This window comes from Ochotona curzoniae, unplaced genomic scaffold (genome assembly GCF_017591425.1).
Source record: "Ochotona curzoniae isolate NIBS_2020 unplaced genomic scaffold, NIBS_Ocur_1.0 contig_4105, whole genome shotgun sequence".
NCBI lineage: Eukaryota > Metazoa > Chordata > Mammalia > Lagomorpha > Ochotonidae > Ochotona > Ochotona curzoniae.
In genome coordinates, this window is record NW_024466129.1 from 6,601,782 (window position 1) to 6,615,960 (window position 14,179).

The following is a 14,179-nucleotide window of genomic DNA, read 5'->3' on the forward strand; positions in this document are numbered from 1 at the left end:
AAAGGGGGAGGTCAAGGGAGAAGCCCCGACCAGTCTCCCACCCACTCCAGGTCCCCGATGTGGGGCATGCTCTGAGGATCTTTCTAAAGTGGTTTTGGTAGTTTGACAGTTCTGAATTGCTGCCAGTCTCGCCATTCCAAGCACGGTGCGGTCGTTGAAGAATCCACTGGTTGACACAGTCCACCCTAGTCTCCGTTTGCCCTGTTTGGATAGTGAAGTTTCTTAAGGGAAACTGGGTTAGGAGATCTGGGAACATTCCTGTGGTTTATTTTGTTTTTTCCCTATTTTATTTGAGTCCTAAGCCTGAATGATATGACCGAAAGGAAAGTGGTAGGTGCAATTTTTAGTTTCTTGCATACTGTTACTTCTTTTGTGTGGCTCTGTTAGAATGTATTTTGGTGATGTTTGTAATGTGGATTCTTTACTGCCATTAGGCCCTATTTGCTCTCCAGCAGTTAGACTAATTTTTTTCTTAAAGATTTACTTATTTTTGTTGGAGAGGCAAATCAATAGAAAGAAGGAGATACAGAAAGACCTTCTGTCTGCTAATTCACTCCCCAAGTGGCCACAATGAGTGGAGCTGAGCTGATTCAAATCAGGAGCCAAGAAATTCCTCCAGGTCCCCTGTGTTGGTGCAGGGTCCGTCCTTGACTGCTTTCCCAGGCCACAAGCAGGGAGCTGGTTGGGAAGTGGAACAACTGGGACACATACTGGCTCCCATATGGAATCCTGGTGCATGCAATGCGAGGATTTAGCTACTAGGCTATGGCACCAAGCCCCAGCAGTTAGACTTTTAACATTGCACTCTTACTTGATTTGTTGGGTGCTTCTGTTATTTATTTATTTATTTATTTAGCTGGATTCTTTTTAAGTCATTTAAAAATTTTAGTGAAATTGTGTTTTCATTTACTATTGGCACCCTTAACTAGCCTTTAGAAGTTGATCATTAATTTGAGCTTTTGTTTATATTGTACATGATGCAAAATAAAACCTTGTGAAATAGTTTTACTCTTTATAGTGTTTAATTTGTCTCCAACCAAGGCACGTTTGTTCATATATGTCTTGACTTGCACATTCAACACTTTGTTTACAAGATGCCAGTTCATGTCATTGTAGAACAGATACTGGAATAATGCCCTTCGTTACTTAAATGAAGTATAAAGATATTAAATTTTAAGAAGGCTGCAGTATATCATAAGGAGACAAAGTATAGAAAAGTAATACAAATACTATACTGTTGGTTTGGAAGCTAACACTGTAAGGAAGGGGGGCTTCTGACTTCAAAGGGATTTGCCGTCAAGTGTTCTGGAGCTTCGGAAGACAAATATTCTCCTGGGTTTGGGCAGGATGAGTTCCACCTGATGCTGCTCTTTATGGAATCAGTATTTTTGGAAGCTTAGACTTCAAAGGGTAGAAATTCTTTAGAGCTATAGTTCTCAAATCTGGCTATATTTTGGAATCCCTGTAGACCTTTATTTTGGAATCCCTGTAGACCTTTAGATGCATGGGGTTGTTAGAATTCTTCTCGGATCTGCAGATTCAGTCTCTCTCTTTCTCTCTCTCTCTCTTTTTTTAAAAAGATTTATTTTATTATTTTTATTGGAAAGGCGGATATACAGAGAGGAGAGACAGAGAGGAAGATCTTCCGTCCAATGATTTACTCCCCAAGTGAGCACAACGGCTGATGCTATGCCAATCCGAAGCCAGGAGCCTCTTCTGGGTCTCTCACGCAGGTGCAGGGTCCCAAAGCTTTGGGCTGTCCTCAACTGGTTTCCTGGGCTGGGATTAGAACCGGCGCCCATATGGGATCCTGGGCGTACAAGGCGAGGACCTTAACCACTGCGCCATCGCGCCGGGCCCAAAAAGTATTTTCAATATAAAGAATGTTTCTATCCCCTACTGGGACATAGCTGCCGCAGAGGAACCTGTGGTCCAGGCCTGGATGTTGGGCAGGCTGGGCAGGGTAGCTCCATCTTTTTTTCCTTTTTTATTTTATTTGTGACAATCTTTACATAGTTAATTAGGGTAAAAAGGTTCCAGGGCTACAGGAAAGTGGGTAAGACTATTATTTCCATATTGCTTCCTTCATGTATCTGAGGTAAAGTGGGATTTTAAGGAAGAAGTCCCACCCAGTCTCCCACCCGTCCCAGGTCCCCGATGTGGCGCATTCTCTGAGGGTCTTGCTCAAGTGATTTTTGATAGTTCCAACATTTCTGAATTGTCGCCAGTCTCGCCATTCCAAGCACGGTGAGGTCGTTGAAGAATCCACTGGTTGATATGTCAACCATCCGAGACTCTCCATCCGAGAGTCTCCATTTGCCCAGTTTTTCACTGCCAACATATAGCTGAGGTGGTTGATTGACTTGTTCTGTCCTCTGTCTTTTCATGGTTAGGGTTCCGAGTCCGGAAGCTTGATTAGGGGGATCTCCAAAGAAACTTCATCTGAGGTGTTCCCAGCCCAGGTTCTTGTATGTACTAGCAAGCACAGGGCCCAACACAGTCCATCACCCCGATCAGCTGGTTGTTGCGATTGCTGCGTTGGTTTTGTTTCCATCCCTGTCTTCCACTGGAACCAATGGGTGCCACAGTCCAGCCTGGTTCTGCCCAGCACACACTCGGCCCTCACAGAAACCAGTGGGAGCTGCAGCCTACTTGGAGCGACCTACAATAACCCCTACCAGGCCTGCCCCCTGCCCTGGTTTGCCAGTATGTGCAGCAGACTAGTCCAGTCTGTCCCACATCCCATTCAGCTCTCGTACATGTCAGTGGGCATTGAAGACTAGTTCCATCTAACCAGCTGTACTATCCAGCCCATACAGATGTTGTTGGGTGCCTCTCTGTCTAGCCACCCCAGTCCCTGTCCTGGTTTTCATGGCCTCCAGTGGGGTTGGTAACCCAGGAGGGAGGAGCCCAATATTTCCCTTCTAGGCCACTCCCACTCCTGGATTATGCACTTTCCAGATGGTTCTGTGGTTCAACCTGACAAAATTAGCCCCCAGTGCCAGCTTCTGCCAGCTGATGCTGCGGCTAAGCCCAAACAACGCTCACCCACTCTAATTTTTTGCACCAATAGGAACAATCAGCCCATCCTGGCTTTTCCCTGATTTAGGCCACATGAGGCCCACAGGTGTTGTAGCCCTGCTTAGTCTGATCTGCCCCCATCCCAGCTCATGCTCTCCAGTGGGAGTAGCTGTCCAGCAGGGGAGCACCCCCTGCCAACTCCTGCTCCTCCCTTCCTGGTTCTCACGTGTGCTGTTGGGCGCTGCGGTCGCATACGTTACACGTAACCTCACCTTGGCATTCTGTAATGTGCTCTGTTTTTTTATCGCGACAGAACCTGGCTCGACCCACACTGTATTCTGGTGCTTGGATTCACCAGTGGATGATGTGAACTGATTCAGCCTGGTCTGCCCCCAACCCATGCAGGTAGCTCCATCTTTCGACAAGTGTTTGAGTTGGTTTGGAAGAGGGTGGACCGGGTGAGGCCGAGCAAACTATAACCTCTGGCAAGTGCAGAAGCCAGGATGGAGTGCAGGTCATGTTGGGTTAGGCTGTCACATGAGCCAGGGATGAGAGCAGACTGAGCAGGGCCAGGTTATAGCACCTGCAGTGAGAGTTAGGATTGCGTGGCTTGGCTGGGACAGGCCAGGCCAGGCTGCAGCATCATAAGGCAAAGGCCAAGATGGAGGTGGGGAGCCCTATGCCAGACTGGTCCAGAGCAACCGCTGGTACATACAAGATCAGTGGCTGGGATCAGGCCTGGTTTGGGGAGCTAGGCTGGATTGTGGTGCCCACTGGTGAGCATGAGAGCCGGAGTAGGGATTGCAGTCTGCTGTGGACATTGCTGCAGTGTCCCTTGGCACAAATGTGGACTGGGTCTGGGGTGTGACAAACTGGGCCAGACTACAGCATCCACTGGTGCTTGGGAGAACCAGGTTGGGTCTAGGACAGGCTGGACTAGGTGTCTGTCCCTGCTGAGCCATGTGTGAGGTGTGTCTGGATGTGTGCCAGGCTTGACTGGGCTGTAGCACTCAACATTAAAAGCAGAATGGTTGACGGCCAGTCAGGAAAAAACACTATTCCTGCTAAGACAGGAGATGGACTAAGTAGGGCTGGCCCGTGGACCCACCATTGGCCATAACACCCAGAGCTGAGCCGATCGAAAGCCAAGAGCCAGAAGTTTCTTCCAGGTCTCCCCTGCGGGTGTGGCGTCCCAAGGCTTTGGGCTGTCCTCTGTTGCTTTATCTGCTCTATTTGGCATTGGGAGAGGTTTTGATGAAGGAGTTTGGGGAACTCCTCTGTTGGGACACAGTTTCTGCAGCTGAGCATAGAAACTACGATAGGGAGCAGCTCAGACCAGGCCAGCTTACGGTACCCGTGGGCTTACTTTTGGCTCAGGTCTGGGGCAAGCCAGGCTAGGCCAGTTCATATCACCCGCTGGCAAATCTGAGAGAGAGCCAGAATAGTGTGTGGGTCATGCCAGGTCAGGCCGCAATATGAGCCAGTTCACATTAGTGCTGGGACTGGGGGACAGCTGGGCTGGCTAGGCCATAGTCCCCACCAGCATGAGCTGGAACTCGGGCGGGCCGGGCAGGGCCAAGTTAAAGCACTCACTCGCAGGTGCTAAAGTGAGAACGGCCTTACCAGACTGGGCAAAATTGCCCAACCAGCACACATGAGACCCCGGGGAGAGTGGGTGAACCTCATAAGGGGGCTGCAGGGAGCTTCCTTGCTGAACTCCCACTCCCACTGGTGAGTGTGAGAGCTTGGATTGGGGACAGACCAGGTCAGGCATGGATACAGCACCTGTTGACCTGCATGTGAGCTAGGTTGGAGGTAAGCCAGGCTGGGCGGACTGTACCTACTGACACATGGCATAAGCCAGAGTGGGTGAGGTGAGGGTTGGTTGGGTTTTGCCACAGCATCAGCTATCAGATGCTGTCACCGAGGTCAATTCTGTCAAGCTAAACTGCAATACCTCCTGGAGAGTGCATGATTAGGGAGGGGGAGTGGACCCATTAGGGAAACTGTGGCCACTTCCTCTTGGGTTGCCACTCCCACTGGTCAGCATGAGAGCCAGGACTGGGACAGGCATGGCTAGACAGAGAATGGCACCTGCTGGCACATGTGTAGACTGGATAGAGGGACTGGTTGGATTAAATTAGGCTTTAATGCCCATTGACATGTATGAGAGCTACATGGGATGTGGGACAGACTGAACTAGTCAGCTGTACATACTGGCAAGCATGGGAATCAGGGCAGGGGCGGGCCTGGTGGGTTTTATTGTGGGTCACTCTGACTAGGCTACAACTCCCACTGGCTTGTGTGGGGCCCGAGTGTGTGGTGGAAAGAATTGGATTTGACTGCAACACCCATTAGTTTGTATAAAAAACAGGGCTGGAGGCAGCTGACCCAGCAGTTGCAACTAACAGTGTGCACATAGGCTGATTTGGGCAACGGACTGTACTGGACCCTGTACTGGCAAGCATACACAAGAATCAGGTCTGGGATCACTTCAGATGAAGTTTCTTTGGGGATCCCTTCAGCTGAACTGCTGGACTCAGAACCCAACTAATGGAGAGATTGCAGGTTCCATGGTCTGACCATGCAGTCCATGTGTCAAAGCTGAGCCACTTCAGTGGCTCAGATGCAGCAGTGGACAGCATATTCAGGTGCACATGGAGGATATGACAGTACACTGGATCCTGTAGAGGACATATGGCACCATAACAGTGGACAGAGGATAGAACAAATCAGTCAACTACCCCATCCAAGAGTTGACAGTGAAAATCTGGGCAAATGGAGACGCTAAGGCGGACTATGTTAGCCAGTGGATTCTGGACAGCTTTCATTATGCTCGGAGTGGCAAGATCGGCAGCAGTTCAGAACTGTTGAACTATCAAAACCTCATAAACAGAATCCTTTGAGCATGCCCCACAGCGGGCACCCTGTGATGGTTGGGAGGCTGGGTGTGGCTTCTCCCTTTATCTTTCCCTTCTCCCAGATACAGGAAGGAAAAAAGAGAATGTGAAAACAATGGTCTCACCCACTCTCCTCTAGCCCTTGACCCGTTGTACCCTAATGAAATATGTAAAAGTTATCAAAAATAAAATTTCTACAATTAAAAAATATCAGGAATGTTTCCCATGTGTGCATAGTTGCCTTGGTTAGCAGAAATGCATATTGATATACTAGCATCCTAAGATGAAGATTTTATGCTTATATTTATCCATATTTATTTATTTTTCTTATTGGGAAGGCAAGATTTATGGCAGATGGGTAGGTAGCAAGATATTCCATCTGCTGGTTCCCTCCCTAAGTGGCCACAATGGCCAGGGCTGATCTGATCTGAAGCCAAAAGACAAGAACTTCTCTGGCTCTCCCACATGGGCTTTGGGCCATCCTCTGCTACTCTCCTGGGACATAAGTAGGGCACTTGAATGGGAGGACATTAGCAGGCTGGTGCTTCAAAGAGGAGGATTAGCCAGTTAAGCCAATGCGCTGCCCCTTTGTATTATCTTTCATACCAATTTGCAGCATGTGTCCTAACATTTTTTAAAAAGGAACTTAAGCACACTGTGTTTCAATAAATGTATATTCATGTATTCAAAATTCCCAGTGTAGTAGAGGCGGTTTTGAGTTTTGGGAAAAATGTTATGTGAAGTTGTAGGTTTATTCATAGAGTTACTAACATTTTTTAGATAGTGAAATGTGAACAATGGAAAATCAGACTTATTGTTGTGCTTCTTTACAGTCATAAACTTGGGCAATGTACATTTGAATAGTATATTTTATTTTATTTTATTTTTTTTTAAGATTTATTTTTATTATTTTTCATTGGAAAGGCGGATATACAGAGAGGAGAGACAGAGAGGAAGATCTTCCATCCGATGATTCACTCCCCAAGTGAGCGCAACGGGTCGATACTATGCCGATCCGAAGCCAGGAGCCTCTTCCGGGTCTCCCACGCGGGTGCAGGGTCCCAAAGCTTTGGGCCGTCCTCGACTGCCTTCCCGGGCCACAGGCAGGGAGCTGGAAGGGAAGCAGGGCTGCCGGGATTAGAACCGGCGCCCATATGGGATCCCGGGCGTGCAAGGCGAGGACTTAACCACTTGCGCCACCGCGCCGGGCCCTGAATAGTATATTTTAAAAATACAAAAAGGAAGGGCAGAGGAAGTCTGATAAGAGATTATTGTGGAAAACAGAAAATAAGTGAATGAGGAAAATGTTAGAAGGAAATTGGTTAGTGCAAAAAAACAACTAATATTTGAAGATTAGTGACAGATTTTGTTTTTTTAGGGTATGGATATAAATATTTCAGTAATTTTAAATAAATTGTCTGAAATTGGACTGCAGTAGTAGGTGGAAAAACCAGAAATGATGTCAGGGAAAACATACTATTAAAAAATATTTTCTGCCCTTACTTCTACATGTAGGGTTTTGGGAGAAGGAGTAACAGTATACCTTTTAGGGAATATATTCTGCTTCCTGATTGTATTAATCCAGTCATATCTTGGACATGGGGAAGTTGCATCTTAGAATCTTTGTCACTCTATTTCAGTGTAGGTTCAGGTCTGTTCACAGGAGGCTCTCAAAAACATCACTGTACTTTGAGAATAAGGCACCTTGATTGATTGCATAGATGTCGAGTTCTCAACAAAAGCAGGTGAGTTTGTTATTGAGCAAAGAATCTTTTTGGTTCTGATTATTGTTTTTTTTTTTTTTAAAGTAACACTGTCTTTGCTTTTGTTTTTAAAATGTAGCCATTTATTCTGAAAATCAGAGAGAGAGGAGGGCGAGAGAGAGAAAGAGATCTTTCATCCACTGATTCCATCCCCAGCTGATCCAACAGCCAGTGATGGGCTGGGCTGACCAGGAACTTCATCTGGGTCTCCTATGTGGGTGCAGGGACCCAAACACTTGAGCCGTCCTCTGCTGCCTTTTCCCTGCCATTAGCAGGAAGCTGGATCAAAGTAGGACAGTTGGCATGAACTGGCTTCCCTATGGAATGCCAGTGTCAGAGATGGCAGTTTTACCCACTATACTGGCTCCCAAACACTGAGATTTTTCTGTGACGTTGAAGCCATGAGCCTGGTAGTAATCCTTGCTTTGAGTGGATAGCTGGTCTCCCATTTCTGAATAGGCTCTTCTGCTCAGTGACTCTGCAGTGAATCTAAATTGTTCCAGTTTACTGATCGCCTTGTTTGTGTCCAAAGAGTGAATAAATGAGTCTTTAATATGGTATGTGCATATTTTTTGTTCTCTCTTCTGGCCTATTTTAATTTGGTTTTTACTTGATAGAGCAACAGCATTATTTTTTGCATCAGTCTTCTGATTCACCTTAATGATTCGTATTAGTGGTTTTTATCAAATATGACTCATTATTTCCATGATAAAAGATATTTTACTTATTACATGGGCATCTGTATGTTCCCTTTTGTCCCCTTACAAGCAGTGTGTGTGTGATTTGTGGTTTATGTTACAACATTCTTTTTTAGTGTTGTTGTTGTTATTATTACCTCATCTTATGATACAATTCCATAGGCTCGGGGATTTCCCCTCCCCCCTCCCCGAGTCCCCAAATCCCCTCTGTACTGAGGGGCTCCATATTACAACAGTATAGTTGCTCATAACAGTCCTAAGTCCATCATTGCAGGCACGGACAATGGCAGAGAATGCAGCATCCCAGTGTCAAGACATCCAACAGTTTCCCTGGGAGTCCATCCTCGATCGGGAAGTAGAGATGCACGCTGCACCGTGTCCTCACATTTGGACATGACAGTTTCCACTACACAGTCACTATAAATCTTCCCACAAAACAAAATCAACAACAGGAAGAAAAACAAATTTATAACGCCATGAAGTTAAGCAACATGCTATTGAATGACTAATGTGTTGCTGAAGGAATGAAAAAAGAAAGCTTAAGAATCTTCTTGAAGAAAATGCTGCTACTTTATGACCTTTAGATGAGTCAGTGAAGAATTTAATGAAAAATAACAGTGTTTTGAAGAAATGAATCTAAAAACAAAAACATCAAAGCCTGTGAGATGTAGTTTCTGCTGATCCTTGTTGGCAAGATGTAGCTCCCAGTATTGATGGAAATGATTTCTGTCAGTGGATTCTTCCTAATCTTTGGCAAATCCAGCCGTGTTCCCGCCCCCAGCCACCTTCCATTCTTTTTCTGACCCAGTAGTCTCACGAAGTGACCTTTAATTATTTCTTCCACAACTTCTACCACACCATATATCTTTTGAACCCCGATGATACTCAGTGCTTTAAGGTATTCCTGATAGACCTGGGCTTGAAGAGCTCATCCAGCCAGCACCATCTTCTTGTTCTCTTCCGGAGCCGCCTTAATTGAATTTCTAAAGTGGTCTTCGGTTGTTTTTTTTTTTATAGTACAACTGTTCAGGAACCATAAATCTACATCTGATGCATTTTCTGTAATTTGGTAGCCATAAACGAATGGCTAGCTGTGCAGCCTTGTATTCCTATGAATTACTGTGAGAGCATCCTCATGTTCATATCCAAATTTTCTGTGTGCTTGGAATAGTGCTATCCCTTGGTGGACTGTCTTCGTGGATTGTCTTCGTCTTGCAAGAATTGTTGGTTATTGTTGGCTATTCCAGCTTTGCACCTTTGGAACAATGTGTTTTCTTGCAAAATGCCCGTCGTGTGGCTTTGAATCTTCCTGTGACACGTTGTTTTCAGTGTCATCCAGCAGAGCATCACAGGATGTGGAAGGCATCTTACAGTCAGGAATTCACACACTGGTCCACAGCGAGAACCTGTACCACACTCTGCGGAAACTATGGACCGTAGATGGAGCGTTCCAATGCACCCACCTACAACATATTCTTACAGGTTACTTACAAAATAGTGTGAGAATTTCATTCCCTTGTTCTCCATTTCTTTTCTTCCTCCTGGTTTCCTGGCCTAGTGATGTGTGTTGATTGTGTTGCTCTTTTTTCCTTTTAATTTAAGTTTATTGTTTGATAGAGTGAGAGCAAGCTGGAGAGAGAGAGCTTCCATTCACTGGTTCGCTCCCTAAATGCCCAAACAGCCAGCGCTAGGTCAGGCTGAAACCAGGAGCCAGGAATTCCCTTCTGGACCTTTATGTGGGTGGCAGGTATGCAAGCGTGCGGGCCTGTGTGTGCCCTCTGCTGCCTGACAGGCACATGGACAGGGAGCGGCTCTGAAGTGGGGACTAGCCTGTCATCTTCCACCAGTTCCAAGCTTAAGTTGGACTACAGTGCCTCTTTTGTGTTCCTGTTTCCCAATGTGTGGCTTTCCAGCTTATTTTTTTTTTAATTTAACATTCAATTTCATTTTATTTGAAAAAGTTGAAAGTTGTTGTGGCCTTACAGACTATAGCAGAACTCTCAATGTTTGGGTTTTAAACTGTTGCTTCTATTCCTTCCCTGCCTCTGATTGTTCTTTCTTTTTGTAAACACTTTTAATACTGTTATTTGTTCATTTATTCATTGAAGAGTTCTTTTGATGTGAAGGAAAATAAAAATATGCAGATGGAAAGACCACACAGTTTTATGGGGAACTAATATATATTTGCCATTTATAAGTTTATTAGAGTACTAATTGTATACTTTTTGTATGTGTGTTTCTACCAGATTGTGAACAGTTTTCAGGATATGTTCATTGAATGAAAGAATTATGTGTATAATGCTGAATGTCATAAAAAGCGAACAGAATGCAGTAGGAAACAGATGAAGTAATGATTTGATTAAGGGGCAACCAAAAAATTTTAGAAGATAACATTAGAGTTTGACTTTGACTTTGGAGGTTTTCCTGTAGGTTTTAACTAGACAGAATATCAGAAAAGAGAATACAGAGGTACTCTCTGTGTTTAGAAAGGACGCTCTGGGTGTGGCCATGGAGAGGCAGGGGACTGGACTGGAGTGAACTAGTACTGTAAGGAGTTCCTGGTGTCATCACGCGAAGGAGTTGGGAGCTTTAGTCCATGGATGAGAGTCACTGAAAGATTGTAAAAGCAGAGTAGCTGGGTTCTGATTTAGAAAGATAACTGGCTAAAATCTGGAGAATAGGTTAGGTGTAAGCTAATTCAGATAGCTTTTTTTTTTCATCATAAATTAGGCTAACAACTTGTCTGAACAGAGACAGGAAAAAGAGAGTTCAATTAGATATTTTTTTCCCCCCTTGAAGTCTTATTTATTTCAGAGACAGAGAACACAAGTATGCCAACTCTGCTATGTTGAGTGCCCCCAGATATCTGCAGTGGCTGTGGCTGGATAAGGGCCAAAGCCTAGGATATGATCCAGGTTCCCCACTTGGATGCCTTAGCACTTCCAAGGAAGGTACATAGAGATGACATTAAGGTCGGTTCTTGGAGATTTTTTTGTAGTTTCTAGTCAAATAAAGTATGGGACAGAGGGACTGAGTGTTGCAGTGAAATGAATTAAGCTAATGTTTGTGGGGGCAGCATCCCCTGTCAGAGTACTAGTTCGAGTCCTAGCTTTACCCTGCCCCTGATCCAGCTTCCTACAAATGTGCCAGGAAAGGCAACAGAGGATGCGTGGGGTCGGTGTGTGACCCAGTGCTCAGGCTGCTGCGTGGGCTTCCTGTGTCCGGTGTCATGGTGCTGGCTGGAGTCCCTGCTGTTCTGCTGCTATTGCTGCTGCTCATCCTAAAAGATGTGATTTTGGGGCTGTCATGGTGGCATACTGGCTGATCTTCCTGTGGTGTTGGCATGGATGCCAAATGGGTGCAGGTTCAGGTCTGGGCTGCTCCACTTCTGATCCTGCTTAATGATCTGGGAGGGAAGCAAGAATGATCCAATCCCTTGGACCCTTGCATCCTCATGGGAGAACCAGAAAGAGGCTCTAGGCTTCTGGTTTTGGATCAGCTCAGCTTTGGCTGTTGAGACCATTTCCAGAGTGAGCCAGGGACAGAAAATCTCTTCTTTGTCTCTGCTTCTCTATGTATAACTGCTTTGAAAATAAAAAATTTATAAGTATTTTAGAAAAAGATTTTTTATTTGGAGCCAGAGTGACAGAGGGAAGGATAGAGACACAGAGACCATCCCTCTGATATTTCACTCCTTAAATGACCACAACACCCATCCAAACTCAGGGGCCGAAAGCCTGGAACTCTGTCTAGGGCTCCACAGGCTGACTGCTCGGCGGGCCACCATCTGCTGCCCTCTGCGACACGCTAGCAGGAGCTGGAACCTGAAGTGGGACTGACATGGAATGCTGGGTTTGTAGGTGATGGCTTAGCCTGTTGGCCACAATGCTGACACTTGGTACTCTGTTTCTGAACTGCTGCCTGCTTATGTGTGTATGACGCCTTCAGCACTTGGGAGGCCCAGAAGAGCTTCCTGCTCTTGCACTCGGTCGAGCTGAACACTTGGAGAATGGACCAGCAGACGAAAGAGATCTCCCTGCCCCACCCCGTCTCTTTTCCTCCTGACCTCATCTCCTTTTTCCATCCCTCTGCATTTCAAATAAATCTTTTATAAAAGGAACAACATGTTCTTCACATTTTTTAGTCTAGTTTCAACACACGTATCCTGTTCTAGAGAAGTAATTTAGTAAGCAAAAAATTTGTGTACCCAAATATGTTACTTTAAATAGGCAAATGTTCACTTACAAAAGAAAAAGAGAGCCATATATTATGTTGGTTATCTGTTGCTAATAACTTATAACCTCTCATCTGCACATCACTACATGGATCATGAGAAGGCCTCTGAATCCTTGAGAAAGGGAGCAGAGTGCCTTTTAAAATCTCATCTTAGAAGTCACACATTGTCCCATCCACACATTTACAGCACTTAAAAATGAGTTTAAGGTCCAACCTGTACTTAGTAAGAGAAGAATTAAGCTTCTTGAGAAAAGGAGCATAAAACATTTTAAAATACATTAAAAAAAACTTTTTATTGGAAAGTCATATTTAAAGAGAGGAGAGACAGAAAGATCTTCCATTCACTGGTTTACTCCTTAGGTGGCCACAGCAGTCAGAGCTGAGCTGATCTGAAGCCAGGAGCCAGGAGATTCCTTCAGGTCTCGCATGCAAGTGCAAGCTCCCAAGGCTTTGGGCCATCCTCAACTGCTTTCCTAGGGCACAGTTGGAGCTGGATGGGCAGCCAGGATGCGAACCAGTACCCATATGGGATCCCAGTGCATGCAAGCCGAGGACTTTAGCCACTAGGGTACTGTGCCAGGTCCTCAAATAAATAAATCTTTAAAAAATAAAATAAAAATAGACTAATCCTAAGATATGGTCTAGACATATACAAACGATTCAAGAGCTATATGTACAGATATGTTCAGAGCATCACTCCCAATAACTAATGTGGAAATACCCAAGGGTCCACTAACCAATCAATAAGTAAAATGTATATCCTCATACAAAATGAAATATTATTCAGCCTTATGAAGGGAGGAAATTCTGATTTACAGTACAACATGGCTGAACCTTAGGCTAAGTGAAATAACATGATTCCACTGATTGCAAGAACCTGGAATAGTCAAAATCACAGGAAAGAAAATGGCAGCTGCCAAAGGTTGAGAGAGGGAGGAATGGGTGATGACAGATGAATTGGTGTGATGTTTCAGTTTTTCAAGAATCCAGTTATGATGGATGTTGGTAATAGTTACACAACTTGAATGTACTTAATATCACTGAAATGTGCATTGAAAAATGGTTAAGTTGGTAAATTTTATGTTGTCTATTATGACAAAAAAAGTGGTAAGAAAAAATACGTCCTGACTCAAGCAGAAAAAAAAAAAACATTGTGAGGGCCAGGGCAATGGCAGAATTGGCTAATATTCTACCTGTGAGTGCTGGCATCCCATATGAGCGTCAGTTTGTATCCTGGCTGCTCCACTAACCACACAGCTCCATGATTGTGGGTGATGGCCCTAGGCCCTGGGAGCCTGTATCCATGTGGGACACCCAGTAGAAGTTTCTTCCTCCTGGCTTCAGATTGGCTCAGCTGCAGCCATTTAGGGCATTTGGGGAGTGAACCAGCAGATAGAAGATCTTGCTCTATATCTCTCCATCTCTGTGTAAATCTGCCTTCCCAATAAAAATACAATCTTTAAAAAAGATTTATTTATTTGAAACTTGGAGTTAGAGAGAGGGGGGAGATCATTGTTCACCTGTGCATTACTCATGTAGTCACAATGGCCAATGCTATACT

General features: G+C 45.0%; 1 protein-coding gene across 5 annotated transcripts in view; it reads left to right on the forward strand.

Moving 5' to 3' along the window:
* Window positions 1-14,179, forward strand: part of CEP350 (centrosomal protein 350) — a 136,732-nt gene that overhangs the window by 12,729 nt on the left and 109,824 nt on the right. Inside the window, exon 1 of one of the 5 annotated variants that reach the window (XM_040984340.1) lies at window positions 3,403-3,426. The exons of 3 other annotated variants lie outside the window; for them this stretch is intronic. The gene's annotated coding sequence lies outside the window, so the exon portion shown is untranslated. Of the gene's footprint in view, window positions 1-3,402; window positions 3,427-11,331; window positions 11,355-14,179 lie in introns of those variants that run through there. One more of the 5 variants, XM_040984341.1, reaches the window with a different exon arrangement.